The sequence below is a fragment of the Cavia porcellus genome, unplaced genomic scaffold (genome assembly GCF_034190915.1).
Source record: "Cavia porcellus strain 051 isolate PalLab524CR breed Dunkin Hartley unplaced genomic scaffold, mCavPor4.1 scaffold_18, whole genome shotgun sequence".
Lineage (NCBI taxonomy): Eukaryota > Metazoa > Chordata > Mammalia > Rodentia > Caviidae > Cavia > Cavia porcellus.
In genome coordinates this window covers 24,535,547-24,551,709 of record NW_026947501.1, presented here as the reverse complement: position 1 = coordinate 24,551,709, position 16,163 = coordinate 24,535,547, and the positions used below count along the sequence as shown (strand labels likewise).

The 16,163-nt window shown below is 40.5% G+C and overlaps 1 long non-coding RNA gene across 1 annotated transcript in view; it reads right to left on the bottom strand.

Moving 5' to 3' along the window:
• Positions 1 to 16,163, bottom strand: part of LOC111756554 (uncharacterized) — a 101,822-nt gene that overhangs the window by 74,552 nt on the left and 11,107 nt on the right. The gene's annotated exons all lie outside the window — the stretch shown is intronic.

The window sequence follows — 16,163 nt, the reverse complement described above, 5'->3', positions numbered from 1 at the left end:
TGGTGAGGTCCTGCCTCAAAAAGACAAAAAGAAAGAAAGAAAGAAAGAAAGAAAGAAAGAAAGAAAGAAAGAAAGAAAGAAAGAAAGAAAGAAAGAAAGAAAGAAAGAGAAAAAGAAAAGAAAGAAGAAAGTGATGGGGAGGAAATGTCTAAAAAGGGAAAGTGATAATCCCTGTTCATTTCCTATTATCTTGTTTTTAACTCTTGTATCATTTTCATAATTTTATTAGGTCTGGTTTTATTCTATCTTGTTTTGTTAGATTTTATTGTGTCTGGTGGGCAGCTATTTTGAAGATAACGGAATATATTATGGTAATCATTTTTGATTTCCTATCATCTTGTTTTGAAGTCCTATAATGCCTTCATTATTTTGTTTTGATTGGTTTTGTTCTATTTGTTTTGTTTGTTATTGTGTGTTATTGTGTGAAAATGAGAGACAGTATAGTAGCCATTGTTGATTTTCTATCATCTTGCTTTGAAGTCCTGTATCACCTGCGTTGTTCTGTTATGATTTGCTTTATTCTGTTTTATTTTATTCTCTTTAAAATAAAAAAAAAAACCCTACTGATGTGGTGGAGCACACCTGTAAACCCAGCACTCTAGGAGGCTGATGCAGGAGGATCACAAGTTTGAGTCCCACCTGGGCAACTTAGTGAGCCCTTTTCTCAAAATTAAAATAATAAAAATGTCTGGGGATGCCTGCACTCAAGCCCCAGTACCAGAAAAAAATTATGCTAAATGAAAAATGCCAGCACAAAAGCCACATATTATATAATATTATCCATATGAAAAGTCCAGAATAGGGAAATCTATAAAGGTAGAAAGAACATTAGTGGTTTTTAGAGCTGGGAGGGGAGTGAGGAGACAGAGTGGTAACTAAAGGGTGCGGGGTTTATGTAGTGACAAAAGGTCCAAAATTGACTGATGGTTGCATATTTCCATGTTTATACTAAAGACCACTGAGTTGCATGCTTTAAATGAGTAAATTATATGGTATGTAAATCAGCTCTCAATAAACCTGTTTTAAAAGAAGACTTCGTTCCTCCCTGAAACTTCTGCACCCCCATACAGTCTGGCTGTCTTCAGATCTACACCTGAAACTATTTAAAATTGGGTCAGCCCATTCCCTGATTTGGGGGAACTGATCCTTACTTGAGACTTCTGGGCCCTTTTGAAAGTCTGAGTAATTGGCCATGAGTACAAGGGCAAAGTAGTACTTTGGTAATTGCTAAAGCCACAGTTCCAAATCACAGGAGTTGGACGTTCAGAAAAACATCACCCTCCCCACAGTCAGGTTTCAGTGAAAGACGTCCTAGGCTTCTGATCATCTCAAGTACCTTCCTGGCACACTGCCTCTTCAGCTTCTGTGTTCCTATTCTGGCAAAGTTCCCTCCCTCTCCCGCCCCACCCTAACGGACTCTCCCCTCTCTGGAAAAGCGAACACGGCCGATCAGGCTCCTTCCAGCCCAGTTCAACTGCCTGCAGCCTGGCGGGCTCACAGGCATGGGGCTGAACCCTCTGTTCTGACTTAAAAGCTTTGGGTTGGGTACCAACAAGCAGGGGGCAGGCAGGGAAAAAGGGAAGGGGTCCTTCCTTCCAGTTCAGATGACCTGGCATCCAAGTGGGCCAGCTCTGAGAGAAATCCTTCCACACAGTGCCTTAAGGTTAGTGAGGTCTAAATGTTGCTGCCTGTCCCTCCAGGGGACTAAGAAATAAACCAGAGGCAAAATAAGACATGTTGTATCACATGCAGACTTTAGTTCTTTATAACCAAGGTCTCCAGCCTGGGGGTGGAGTGCAGGATGAAATATTTTCATATTTAATGAATAAATGTTTTTGCAGTCTTCTTTAGTATTATTAGAATTCCAAACCTGTTCCAGGTCATCTGTGTGGCTTCCTTTCCTGTAAAGCCCATTTCACAGACCCAGAAATGGAGGCAGCAAGGAACCTAATAACTTTCCAACTCCAAACCAAATTGTTAGGCTACGATTCTCACCATCAAGTTTACCTTCTTCAAATGTTTCTCCTAGGAGCTTGCTTTTCCAGGCCAAACTTCTATTCCAGTTCTCCATGATGTGGCCACCAAAATACAGCCTATCCCAATCCTTCCTTTTCTGGAATACACAAAACCAAATCTCTAATTTTACTGTATCATATTCTGTAGTTGGTTTTACATGGGTGGAGTGCCCTGCCAGGTATTAAATTTATGGATTTCTTTCCTTTTCTATGATAGAACTGAGGGGGGGGGGGACCAGCGGCGGCTGAAAAGATAAGAAGAATGAAATATAAATGACCTTTATTTTGAGAATGTGGGGAGAGACACCCCGATCCCCTGGGGTGCAGCATCCCCCCCCCAACAGTGGAAAACGTGGAACACGTGGAGTGGAGGCATATAAATAGCCTCGGTTTGGGGTGGAACCTACGGGGCATTAGTGATGCACAGGTGGCACACTGGCACTCGTTTGGCGCCAGAGGTAAATTCCTAGGGGTGGGGGAGATGGAGCTCCTTGGTTCCGCCTGAGGCTTTACCGGCTACAGTGTCCTGTCTGGGCCAAAACTCTTCCATTCTATAGAGGAAGAATTACTAGATTCCTCAAGACATTGGCCATAAGTTAAAGTGATCCAAATTGAGACAGCTTGGAGGTTCTTCAAAAACTTAAAAGTAGCCGGGCACCGTGGTATGCATTTATAATCACAGCACTCAGAAGGCTGAGGCAGGAGGATCATGTGTTCAACCAACCAAAGGAGAGGAAGCTACAAAAAGAGACAGTCACCACTGAACTCCCTGCTGCCGTGTGCTGTCACAGTGGTCCACTCTCACGCTGGAGAGTGCCCTTCTTTTCCTGCTCTTACTTCACCCAAAATCACTCTGCAGAGCATATTCTTTTTTTTTTTTTAACCTCTATACATGTGCTTCCTTGAAGAGGCAGAAGAAAGGAAAACAGGAAAGGAAAAGAGGAAAGAAATGTAAAGGAAAAGAGTGGAGAGGAGATGAAAGGAAAGGAAAGGAATTTAAGATCTGCATGTTCGGGCTGGGATTTAGCTCAGCAGCATAAGTGCTTGCCTGGCAAGTGCAAGGTCATTCAATCCCCAGTACAGCCAAAAAAAAAAAAAAGCCTGCATATTCCAGCTCACCATGGGCTATGAAATGAGACCTTGTCTAAAACAATAAATAAATAAATAAATTTAAGTAAAAATAAGTGTCTCTCTCTCGCTGCTTTTGCTATTTTCTACCGCCATGAACTATCAGGAGCCACCTGATTATAGACAGAAACTTCTACAAACTGTGAGCTAAATAAAGCCTTCCCTCTTAAAAAAAAATAAACAAAAGTCCCATACAGCAATCCCACTCCTGTGTATGTATCCAAAGGAAATTAAATCTCTATGCCAAAGAGACATAAGTACTCCATGTTTATTGCAGGACTGCTCATAATAACCAAGATATAATATCACTCTAATAGTGAAAAGACAGAACATGTACACAGTGAACTACTTTTTATCCATAAAAACAAAAACACACTGTCACAATGTAACAACGTGGATGAGTCTCAAGTGTTAAGTAAATCAGGTCTGGAGAGATGTGTACTGTATGACTCACTCACATATGGAATCTGAAAACGTTGATCTTCTACATGCCCTAATCTCTGCTTTAGAGACTTCCTCGGACTCTGAGAACAGGAGAAACTCTTCTGTGGCACGATAAGAAGTTAACAGCAAAGAGTTGTCTTCTGACTGGTAACTTCAAAAGTCATTTCATCTGCAGTCAAACAAGTTTACAGAGGAAAGGGTTCATCTTCTGGGACAACTATCCACACACACACACAACTGGTATTCACAGGAAGAAGCATTTCAAATATTCCTCTCTAAGAAGAGGAGCATTACCAGGCATGGTGGCACATGCCCGTATCCCAGAACTTCAGAGCCTGAGGCAGGAAGATCTCTGTGAGTTCAAGGCCAGCTTGGGCTGTATTGTGAGTTCAAGGTCAATCTGAGCTATTTGGTGAGACCCTGTCTCAGAAAACTGAGAGTGAACAAGTCAGCGTCTCCCAAGATCCAGCCGTGTTGGAACTTGGGGGGTCTGAACAAGAAAGCATCAAGTCCTTCCTCCTGGTAAGAGGTGGCGTAAAGGAACAGCAGGCACGCCAGGAATAGAACAGGTCAGTGCCTCTTATGAGCCTACCTGAGCACAGGTGAGACTCAGACATCCCATCCCCCCTCCCCACTTACCAACTAGAGGTTTCCAGGACAGCCAGAGTTGATAGCAACTAAAGCACATAAAGCAACTGGATGCTTGTATTGTTGGGTTGATTATGCTGACCTGGGGCCAGAGGTCTGAGCATCTCTTGGGAGGATGACAGTATGCAATATAGCAAATATGGGGTTTTCCTTCTATCTTCTCTTTGAAGTCCAATATTGTTTTCACTGTTTTGCTTTGCTCTGATCACTTGTCTTGCTCTATTCAATGTTCTGTTTCGGTATGTTTTATTACATTCTGTTTTGGGTTTGATTTTGCTATACCTGATTAAATGGACAACTATTGTGAAGAAGACATACTATGGAGCCTATTCTGTTATCCTAGTATCCTACCCTGAAGCTTTGTACCAATTTGATAGTTTTGATTGGCTACTTTCAAAACAAAACAAAACAAAAAAACAGAGAGATGAGAAACAGCAGGAGGCTGGTGCCGCTCACCTGTAACTGGCACTTGGGAAGCTGAGGTAGAAAGATCACCATGAATTTGAGGCCAGCCTGGGCTACACAGCGAGTCCACGACCCTACATAGTGGGTCTCAAAAAAAAATTGAGAGACGGAGGGAAAGGAGAGGCATAGAAAGAAAGAAAAAAGTGGGCATCAAAATGGCTCACTTTCTTTTCAGGACAAAGCCTCTCTACAATCTGACCCTTTGCTCACTTCTTGTCCCCAAGGCCCTCACAGCCGCCAAAGTAAGCCAGGATGAACTGTTTTCAGCTCTTCTCACACACTCTGGCCTTCATCTGGCTGCTCCCTGACCCCACGTCATCTCTCCATTTACAGCCCCTCCTTGTTCCAAACTGTCCACAAGCAGAGGTGGCACAGCGTAAAGTAAGTTAAGAGAAGTTGTCTCCTACATACGTTCCAGGTATTGGCCAGTGAGCCGCGGGGTCTGACCACCCTTTTGCCCTGCAATGGTTTCTCCCAGCAGTTTCTCATCAGTTGGAAGAGGAGTTCTTCCCACTGCCCCAGAAGCTTCACCAGACGCTGTACAGACTCTTGAATTTCTGAATCACAAATACATACGGGGAGCCTTGGGAGAGAGGAGGAGGGCTAGGAGTGACCTCTCAGGCCAGGGACACGCAGTGAGCCATGTCAGAGACTTCTAGGGCTGCATCAGAAGCGTTCCTGAGAGCCCTAAAAGACCTGCTGCCCACCCGCGATTCTAGTGAGTCCACTGAAGCTGCTTACAGGATGGAGGTAATACTGGAGTTCAGTGAGCCAAAAAGCAAAGCTAACAAGTGGCATCCTCCCATCACAAAGAACTGAACTGTTGCTAACATAACTCTTTCTCTTTTTCAAATGGATTTTTTTTAACTTTTCCAACATGTAGTAGTTGGGTTATTTATTTTATTAAAGTAAAATACACATAGCATAAAATTTACGACTTCGACCTTTTATATCATACAATCAGTGGCATTTGGAGATTTCAGCCTTTGTAGATCCATTCATCACTCTAAAACATTTCTTTTGAAACCTGCACAGTCATTAAGCTCATTTCGCATGCATATGCCACATACACACACCAATGGGCTACACATGCACATACACACACATGCACACACAGATCAGCAAGCACTGATCTGTTTTCTTTCTCCAGAAACTTACCCATTCTAGATTTAAATTTCATATCACTAGAACATAAAATACATGGCCTTTTGTAACTGTCCTCTTTATATAGCATGTTTTCAAAATTCATCCTGCTGTAGCATGTACCAGTATTTTACTGCTTTTTGTGGCTGAATAATATTCCATTTTATGGATCTGTAACATTTTGTTTATTCTGTGATCAGTTCACAGACATTTGGGATGTTTCCAACTAAACAACTTTTGTAGTTTAGTTGGAAATGATAGTTTTATTTGGGTGACCAAATCTTTTCTATGCTATCAGATAGGAAGAGATTCTTTCTTCATCTACTAAACAAAGGCAAATATCCTTTCTCAATTCTAAATCCTGGTTTTCACTTGTTCCTTGGTTCAGAATTTGTTTTTGTATTTCTGAAGTATAAGTACTATCTATATTATAATCTGTTTACTTTTATAGTGGTGTTTCTCTTCCCTTCCTGCAGTTATTATTTTGTTTCATCAAATAAAAGACATCTAAGCTAAACACATGATTATGTTATTTGCCACTGTATTAGTCACTTTATGATTGCTAGATAAAAATACACAATACCCACAATTTAGAGAAAACAGTTTCCTCTAAAACAGGTTTATAGTTTCCAATGGGTGTCTCTGCTCCAAGGCAGAGACAGCACAGAGGAAACATATGCAGAAGAAAAAAGCTCAGTCATGACAGCCAGAAAACAGAGAATGGAGGAACAGGGGAAAAATATACCCTTTCAGGTCACACCCCCAAACGAGCCCCACCTCCTAACAGAACATGAGCTATAAACTCACCAATGGACTGATCCACTAACAAATGTATTGCCTCAGTAATCCAATCACTTTTTAAAGTCTTCACCTCTGTACACAAGAGATTTGGAAGGACAATTTAGATCTAAACCATAACAACCACTGAGAAAACAAAAACTGTGGCCATTAAACTATGACATATGCTTTCTTTTCTATTCTTACAATACTCCATCTAAACTTCTCTAAATGTACTCAATGGGAACACATTTGCCATACATGAATAAGATTTTACCTCCAGCACTCAAACACATACACATACATGAAAAGGGAAAAAACCAATTTGAAGGCTAATTTAATCATAAATTTCTATCTTATATCACTCTTGGGCTTATATTCAAATAGGGCACTAACACCTTACCTGTATAATCTTGCTAAAAGGAAGAATATGAAAGACAAAGAAAACAATGATGTGTTCCAAGCAGACCCTTACAGTAGTTAACCAGGGTCTAGGCGGTCAGACCTTCGGAAAGGTTATCTGAGAGCCAGGCATGATTGTGCGTGCCTGTAATTCCAGCACACTGGGAGGCTGAAGTGGGAGGCTGAGGCAGGATGATGGCAAGTTGGAGCCTAACCTGGGCAAAAATATTTCTTTCAAATACATATATGCATGAAGGTTTTAGTTTTAATCCCTAGTGATACAAAAGAAAGAGGGCAGGAGGCTTTTTGAGACTGCCCAGCCTGTTATCACTCTACAGGTGAGGAAGGATCTGTAGGTCTTACAAAGTTGATCAACTTCCTTCACGTCACTCAGAAAGGAGGGAAGCCAGTCTTTCTGTAGCACATATATGTCCATGGAGAGATACTGCACATACGATGCTAACAGGTGATTAAATCACACTGCACCTTGTCAAGAAAAATTATAAAAGACTTTCACATCACCAAAACATTAAGTAAGTCATAATGGCCTTTCATTATCTTTGAGCTATTTTACAACTACTCAAAATAGTAGAAAACTAATAACAATGCAAATTTCCTTTATACACAGAAATTCAAATGAATTGCAACCAGTGAGATGTCATTAGCTATTGCCCTCTGAGTTTTGCACTGACTTGTAAATTCATCTCAACACTCTTTATCATTTTTATATAAATAGTTCTTTAAATTACCCATTTGAACTGATTGTATCATCTTACTGGTTCTTTTATTAATTAATGACCTAAATAAAACCTTTGACATTGTCATTTATATTTGTACGACAGTTATAATCTACCTTTGAAAAATTATCCTTTAAGCAATCTGCATGATAGAATGTCAGTCAGCCATTGAAAATGCTTACATTTCCTTACTTGAATAACAAAACTGCTTAACAAAGAATGCCAAAGGAAGAAAACAAGGTACAGTATTGCAAAATACAGTGTGGTTTAGCAATGTCAAATATACAATGAAATCTAATGGAAAGAAATAAAACAAAATATGAATAGGGATTGCCAATAGGTACTAAGATTTATGAATGTTTTCTTTCTTCTTTATGCTGTTCTAAACTTGGCACATTTTACAATAAGTATGAATGGTTTTTATAGCCGCATGAACATAGTCTTTGAAAAGGAAAGAATAAAATATATGCTTTACTAAAAACAAGGACTAAAACACTGAGAAACAGGTAGAACAGAGCTCAGGAAACAAATAGCACCAGCAAGATAATAAATGACCAAAAACCTCCACAGGGGACAAGGACCTGACCATGTGCCAGAAACCTGAAGGTTTCCTTACAGTTCTTGGATATTTTATTTTTCCTTTTTATAATGGAAATATGCATGGCTCAGTGTTTGTTCCTTAGAAAACAACCTCAGTGTAGAATAAATAAAGATTAAATTTAAATTATATGTAGAGCCTGGAAAAATACCTACCTAGCTTTTAATCTCCACAGGGATGCTCATTAGGCAGTTAAGTGAATGCTTATTAACTGTCCCTGTCACAGATAGAACCAGTGCCTTTTTAAAATATATCAGGAAACCTATCAAAACATTCCAGAACCTTCCAGAATTACATAAAGCAGAATTCTAAAACATTCTAAACCTTGGGTTTAACAGATAGTCGCTGATACCAAGAGACACATCTCATATAAGATGAAGTTTAATTCTTAAACCAGATGATAAAATATGTTTGTTCATATTCACTTTTTACATCTTTCTTTATAAATGTTTGTCGAATGCTTTTCTCAGGTCAAAGTTCAACTTCCTCCCATTTCCTGAGTCTGATGCAACATGGCCTACTTCCGGTGGTCATTACAGTTTGAAGGGGAAAGGGAGCGAATAAGGTGATTCAGCAGAGTTTAAATGATTACTCAGAGTCTTCATTCCCCCATAGTCCTCCTACCTCGGACAGGGAGCCAAGAACCAGCAATGGAATCAACCATGATCCATTTGTGGGGAGTTGAAGTAACCTCTTCCTTACTTTTGCCTAAGGAAAGTTAATTCACAGAAAGATGGAGAGGATTCCAAGGAGACCACAATGAAGCTCAGGGAGAAAGATATTTTGCAGAATCAGTAGCAATGAGCAAGACTCCAGGTTTCTGAGAGAGAGTTCATCCTGAATTTTTTATTTAGAAATACACTTAAGATGCTCGTGTTTATCCTTTACACCACTAGCTATGGACTGAATTTTGTCCACCTCCCCTCCACTCCCCCACACACAAAACAAATACACCCTGAAAACCTAACCCTTGATATGATTGCATTTGGAGATAGGGTCTCAAGAAATAATTAAGGTTAAATGAAGTCACAAAACGTAGAATCCTGACTTAATAGCATTATTCTTACAAGAAGACTCAGCAAGGCATGGGTAGTGACTGTCTGTAATCCTGCACTTTGGGAAGCTGAAACAAAAGAATCACAAGTTCAAACCCAACCTGGACAATTTAGTGAGACACTGTCTCAACATTAAAAAGAGATGAGGGGGGGCTGGAGATATAGCTCAGTGCAAAGGACCTGGGATCAATCTCCAGGACTGAGGGGGAAAAAAAGCTACCAAAGAGTTCTTTATCTCTCTCTACATGTACAGACTACACCAAAGAAAGACCATGTGAGCATACGTGAAAAAGCAAACCAGATCTGCAAGCCAGGAAGAGTCCTCGCCAGAAACTGGGCCCTGCCAGAGCTTGATCCTGGACTTTCCAGCTTTTAGAACTCTGAGAAAATAACTTTCTGTTATTTAAACCATGGAGCCAATGGCATTTTGTTACAGCAGCTTGAGCTGAGATACCACACCTCATGCTCACAAAGAACTTGTAAGGCAGAGCAAGAACATTCCAGAAAGCTGTTGTGCAGCCATTGGTACCTGTACTGGGGAAACACAGCATATAAACAAGAAGACTACCGCCTCATGATGAAAATGTTTTCATGCCAGAGACTGAGAACTCTTGTAGACATTTATGTCATCCCTTTTTCCCCAGACAGAAGATACCCAAAAAATGCAATCAACAATCTGATCTTATTGATAAAGACACTAATAAGCCAAATAACCACAGAGTTTCAGATCAAGATGTGCTGTCTGATTGCCAAGGTTGAGGCAAAGGAAATAGAATCAAAAGCTTTTCTGCATTGTTGACAGTGGACAGTTAGGTTAAACAAGAATTAGTGGTTCTTCCACCCAGAAAAGAGGAGAGGATCCTCTAAGATAAGAGCATAGCAATAGCACAGAAAAAAAAAAAAAAAAAGACCAGCACCATGAGGCCTGGGCCCACAGGAGCCAGGTAACCACACCACAGTCATCACGAGAGCTACAGACAGACTCAAGTGCCCTTCATCACATTGCTGACTGTGTTAGCCAAGAGAGGCCACTGTTCAGCACTATAGAAAAGTATCATTTTTACTTACTAACGTATAAGTTTTATAATTTAATAGCTTTCCCAGGTAGCATTACAAATTCACCTAGGCCACCAAAAAAAATTTTTGTTAGATCCTGAGGGCTCTGATCAGAGTTTCTCTCAGTATAAACAATTTTACAAAAACAAATATAGCACCCAGCCAGCTCCCCTTGCTCTTCTGCTCTGAGACTGAGTCCCCATGACCTGGGTTCCCAGGCACTGCTGGGGACAGTCCCACAATCATGGTGTCAATAAGAATTCTAGGATTCCGTCCCAGCTGCCCACTGGGTATCATCTTGAATCTTAACCGTGTATGGTTCTCCTCCTTCCCAGTCATCGCCTCTTTCCTCAGCACCCCTCATACAATCTTACTCTCCCCAGGGCTTCTTTTTTTTTTTTAATTTTATTTAAAAGGAAAAAGAGAAAAAACAAAACAAAACAAAGTGGTGTAAGGGTACAAGTAATACAGAACTACAAAAAAAAAAGTAAGAAATCACCAGTTAATAGATTACATATTATCATCTTAGAGATAGTTGCTCAAATTACAGTATCAAAGCATACAAAGTGGACATTCAAACAGTGAGACTGCAAACAGTTATGTTCAGTGATCCAATCAAAAACATTAATATGGTCAGCTATTTAATACCCCTAAACACACTTGCTATTGTATCCTTTAGAGCACTTTTTTTCCCTCTCTTTTTTACAACAAAATTTACACATTTTGGGTTTTATTACTTGTTAGTTCTTATTACTTTTTTTGGGAGAGAATAAAGTCAAATATGGCAAAACAAAGCTGTCAGTCAAAACCAAGGATAGACATAGCACATGATGTAAAACAGAGTACAAGGTTATCAACAATTGTTATCAACAAGGTCTCTTGTTTCCTTAAAAAGAATTGTCTATCTCATTAGATATTATAAAGTTGAACAAAACAGTAGAGAACAAGACCAATAAAACTTAAGCATTGTAAACATTACAGGACTTCCAAAGGAGACAATATTCAAACCAGAATGGGCATCTTAGTGAATCTTATTGCCTTCAAAGTAGTTGCCTATACCCTCAAACTTGATACTATCATACAGAATGGAACAGAGTCTAATCAGTCAAAACAAGATAGTGGGAGTATTACAGGACTTCAAAACAAGTTAATAGGAAATCAAAAAACGTTACTATTATATATCCTGCTAATTTTTTAAATTTTTCCCTTTAATTAAAAAAAACCATAAAAAATAACAATAATTTTTTTAATGAATAAGGGAGAGATTGAGATAAAACAGGGCATAACAATATAACAATACAGGTCAAAGCATGACTGTTTCAGCAACCTAGTGCTTCACCACCAAATAACCCGACTTAATAGTAGTTACCATAGTGTCTGTCTTTTTCCTTGAAATATTTGAATAAAACTTCATATACTATAGCTTCAAATATTTCCATATCAAGAAGCCCAGAATAAAGCCTTTCCAATTAATAAGTGAAAACTTTATAAGGCTTCAAGGCCACATAATGGGGAATCATGATTACCACGTATTTTTATATATTTGAATCATTACTTACATTAGGGAAACTATTCGGTATTCACACATGCAAGATTGATTTACTTCACTTATGAGTATGGTCTCAAGCTGCGCCCATTTATTGGTAAATATCTCAATGTGATCCTTCTTTATAGCTGAATAATACTCCATTATATAGAAATACCACAACTTTTTTATCCATTCCTCAGTTGATGGACACTTGGGTTGTTTCCAAGATCTGGCGATTACAAATCGTACTGCTATAAACATAGGTGCACATATATCACTGTGGTATGATGCTTTCAGTTCTTCTGGGAATATGCCTAGAAGTGGAATAGCTGGAACAAATGGGACTTCCAATCCCAGCTTTTTGAGAAATCTCCAGACTGACCTCCACAAAGGTTGCACCAGTCTACACTCCCACCAACAGTGTAGGAGAGTTCCTTTTTCCCCACAGCCTCTCCAGCATTTGTTGTTGTTGGTTTTCTTGATCCTGGCCATTCTTTCAGGAGTGAGATGGTATCTCAGTGTGGTTTTAATTTGCATTTCTCTAATGACCAATGATGATGAACATTTTTTTCACGTATTTATTTGCCATTTGTATTTCTTCATCTGAGAAGTGCGTATTCATCTCAGATGCCCATTTTTGGATTGGATCTTTGAATTTTGGGGGTCTGAGTTTTTTTAATTCTTTATATGTTTTAGACAAGAGTCCCTTGTCTGAGAGAGAGTTCACTAAAATCTTTTCCCAGTTTGTGGGTTTTCTTTTCACTATGCTGGATATTTCTTTTGACATGCAGAAACTTTTTAATAAGAAGTGGTCCCAGTTATTGATTCTGGGAAGTATTTCCCATGTGGCTTGAGTCCTGTTCATGAATTCTCTACCTACTCCTATGTCTCCAAGGTTTCTACCCAATTTGTCTTCCAATAGATTTAGTGTTTCTGTTTTAATATTCAGATCTTTGACCCATTTAGATTGTAATTTAGTACATGGTGATAGACATGGGTCTAGCTTTAGTTTTTGGCAAATGGAGAGCCAGTTTTTCCAGCACCATTTATTAAAGAGACTGTCGTTCTTCCAGTGAACCTGCTTGGCTCCTTTATCAAAGATAAGATGGTTGAGTGTGTTTGTAGTTGTGGTTGTATCTTCTAATCTATTCCATTGATCCTCTGCTCTGTTTTGATTCCAATACCATGTTGATTTTACTACTGTTGCTTTGTAGTGTAACTTCAAGTCAGGGATTGTGATGCCTCCTGCCTTGCCTTTGCTGCTTAGAATTGCCTTTGCTGTTCTAGGTCTCTTCTGGTTCCAGATGAATTTTAGGAGTTATTTCTCTAGATCTATATGGTGTGTTGATGGTATTTTTATCCCCAGGGTTTCTTCATCTCACTTCAGAGAAGTGAGGCTGACAGGCCCCAGTCCCTTTAGCAGTTACCCTGCCCCACCTCCTGATGCCATTCCTTTCCTGGGAAGGAACCTTTCAAATACCAGCTCCTTCCAACCTTGACCAGACCTTATCCACAGTTATCTTCCCTCCTGGCCCATTCACTGGGATTTCCAGCCTCTCTTGTCACCCCTTCACCCTTCATTCCATGGCAAGGGCACACCTAGGCTGTTGGCACTAGGACTGCCCCTCCTGAAGGAAGTGAGATTGTATGAGTAGATACCACACTAAGGACCTGGACAGGCCCTGAACTAAAGCTGGGAGGAACAGACTTCTCAAACAGAGACTGGTACCTGAGCTGGGTCCTGGGCTGACCCGACCCAGTGAAAGCTAGGAACTAGAGCTCAGCAAACTGAGTACAGACTTAGAAAAGTTTGGATATGCAATTCCTGAAGATTCTGCTCCAAGAAATATCAGAGCAGCACCCTGAGCCTCAAGTAGGAGGTCTGGAAGACACAGAGCCCAGAAGTAGGGGGGGGGGGACCATCAATGGCCAGCCAAGATTTAGAAACCCTTTTGCTTCTCGTGTATATCTTCTCCCTGCATCACTACCCACATGAGAGCCCTGCCACGCCAGACCCACATCCTCACCTTCCCAGTGCGCTGGCTTTCAACCTATCTTAGAAAACTAGCTGTGCCCAGAAGCACATTCCCTGGGATTTTGAAAGCCAGTGTATATTGCAAGAGAAAGTTGAGTTGCCCTATGTGACTCACTGATCCTTACCTCTTCCGCTGGCTGTGCCAAACTGCTAGACCCACACCCACTTCCACCAGATAGTGAGCCTCCTTTCTTTGAAATAGGAAATGCCTTTTAGCCTGGCCTAAAAATATCATTTGAACCCCTGAAGGAGCATCACCCAGCACTGCCTGTGGCACCTTTCTCTGCCTCTCCTTTGAACAGAAGGGGCTATAGGGTAGAATTAAGAATGAAGGGAAGGGGCCAAGGGAATGGGCCTTCTTGAAGATTCTCTGTAGTCACAGTTGCAGAACTAGGCCATGTTTTCTGGAGAAAGACCAGGACCTTCAGTGTCAAATAGATTAAGTGACCTCTGCAGGGAAGACTGAGCAAATGGCATGGACTTACCATAACTATTGTTGGAGTAAAAGAAGCAAGATTTGCAGAGACAGTCTCTTCCTTTTGCCTTGATAACCATGAGTATTTATACATAATAGCAGCAACAGCTGGTTGGAATTCCTTTCATCTGGCAATGCCCATGTCCCAAGCATTGCCCATTTGCCAAAATCACAGTGTTGTTGGAGAAAGCTCTGCTCACTTCTCTCCAATTAGCGTGGGGCAGGCAAGAAATATTCCGTGGAATATCCCTTTGGCTCTCATGTCCCAAGTCTTACTCTTTCTTTCTGTTCTTCTGCCCAATCTTCACCCAAATTCTGAATTCCCTGCTACAGGAGGAAGAGCTCAGAGCCTACTGTAACAATGGCAGATTTTCTAATGGGAAGAGCAGACAGAATCTCTGATGGTCTAGGCTTTCATATAATGCATAAGCAGCAGGTACAAAGGCAAGATTGAACAGCCTGGCAGTTCTTCTGATTAGCTAGCAGGGTGAAATCATCAGTTACAAGGCTAGATTAATGATCATTAGTTACAAGACTAGATTAACGGCCATGAAGCTTGATACAATCAGACATCCTGCATGTTCGGTTACACTCTCGTGGTTACAAGGGTCAAGAAAGTAATTACAGAGCTATGAAGCAGTTACAGGGCTTGGCAGTTTCAAAAAGAACAAAGTTTTATAAAGAGCAATTTCTCTTATACAGTTTTTCCCTTTCAAATCAACATATCCAATCAACAGCCAAAACCCATCACCAGATGTGACTGACACCAGCTTAACCCTTCCACATGTCCCAACCCTCTGTCAGTTCACAGAGAGGCAAGATCTCAGAAGAATTGCATGGCAACTCACTAAACCCTAAAAATGGTAAACTGCTCTTGTCTTAAGATGCTCAGTCTTGGATCGTTTCTTGTTCAGGAGTAAACAATTGAAATTACCTCCTATGCGGTCCTGAAGCCAACATATTGACCTCAACTACTCATCTTTGGGCTCTATCTTGCTGCAGTAATCCCCCAGTGAACCGCACTTCCCAGGTCTAGACTGCTACCTCCATTCTGGTGAATGACTTCCTTGACTTCATGGAGACCTGTCTTTAAAGCCTGGAAGCAGATCCACTAACCCCTCCCTTGGCAAGCGTGCTGCCACTCACCAGTGACCAAAAAAGGTAATATCAGCTATCCCACATTCTCTGCTATGAACTCTGCCTGCTTCTTACCCTAAGAAATCCATCTAGTAGGCATCTCCCCGTACCCCACAAGATTCTTTTCAGGCCACGTTCCCAACTTCTTTCAGTCTCATTGTGCCTGTTTACGCGGCTTTTGGCTAGATCCTGCCGATAAAATAACTGTAAGGTAATTACATACTAATTGTCTTCACAGATATGAATTTCTCAGAGGTAGAAGTGGGCCTTTTTTATCTTTGAATCACTACCTTTCCTAGTGCCTGAGAGAATAAATGTAGGAAAGGAAACTTTCAATACAACAGCAGCCTTCTACTATCTCTACCTCCTTAAATTTCCCTAGATAATTTTACATTACAATAGATTAAAATTTTAACCATCCTTCTATCTAATCCTAGTCTCACAAGGCCCAAAGACACATAGGCAAAGCTGAATGCAAAGTACATTGGCGAACGTATACAATATTGGCATTATTTCCCTC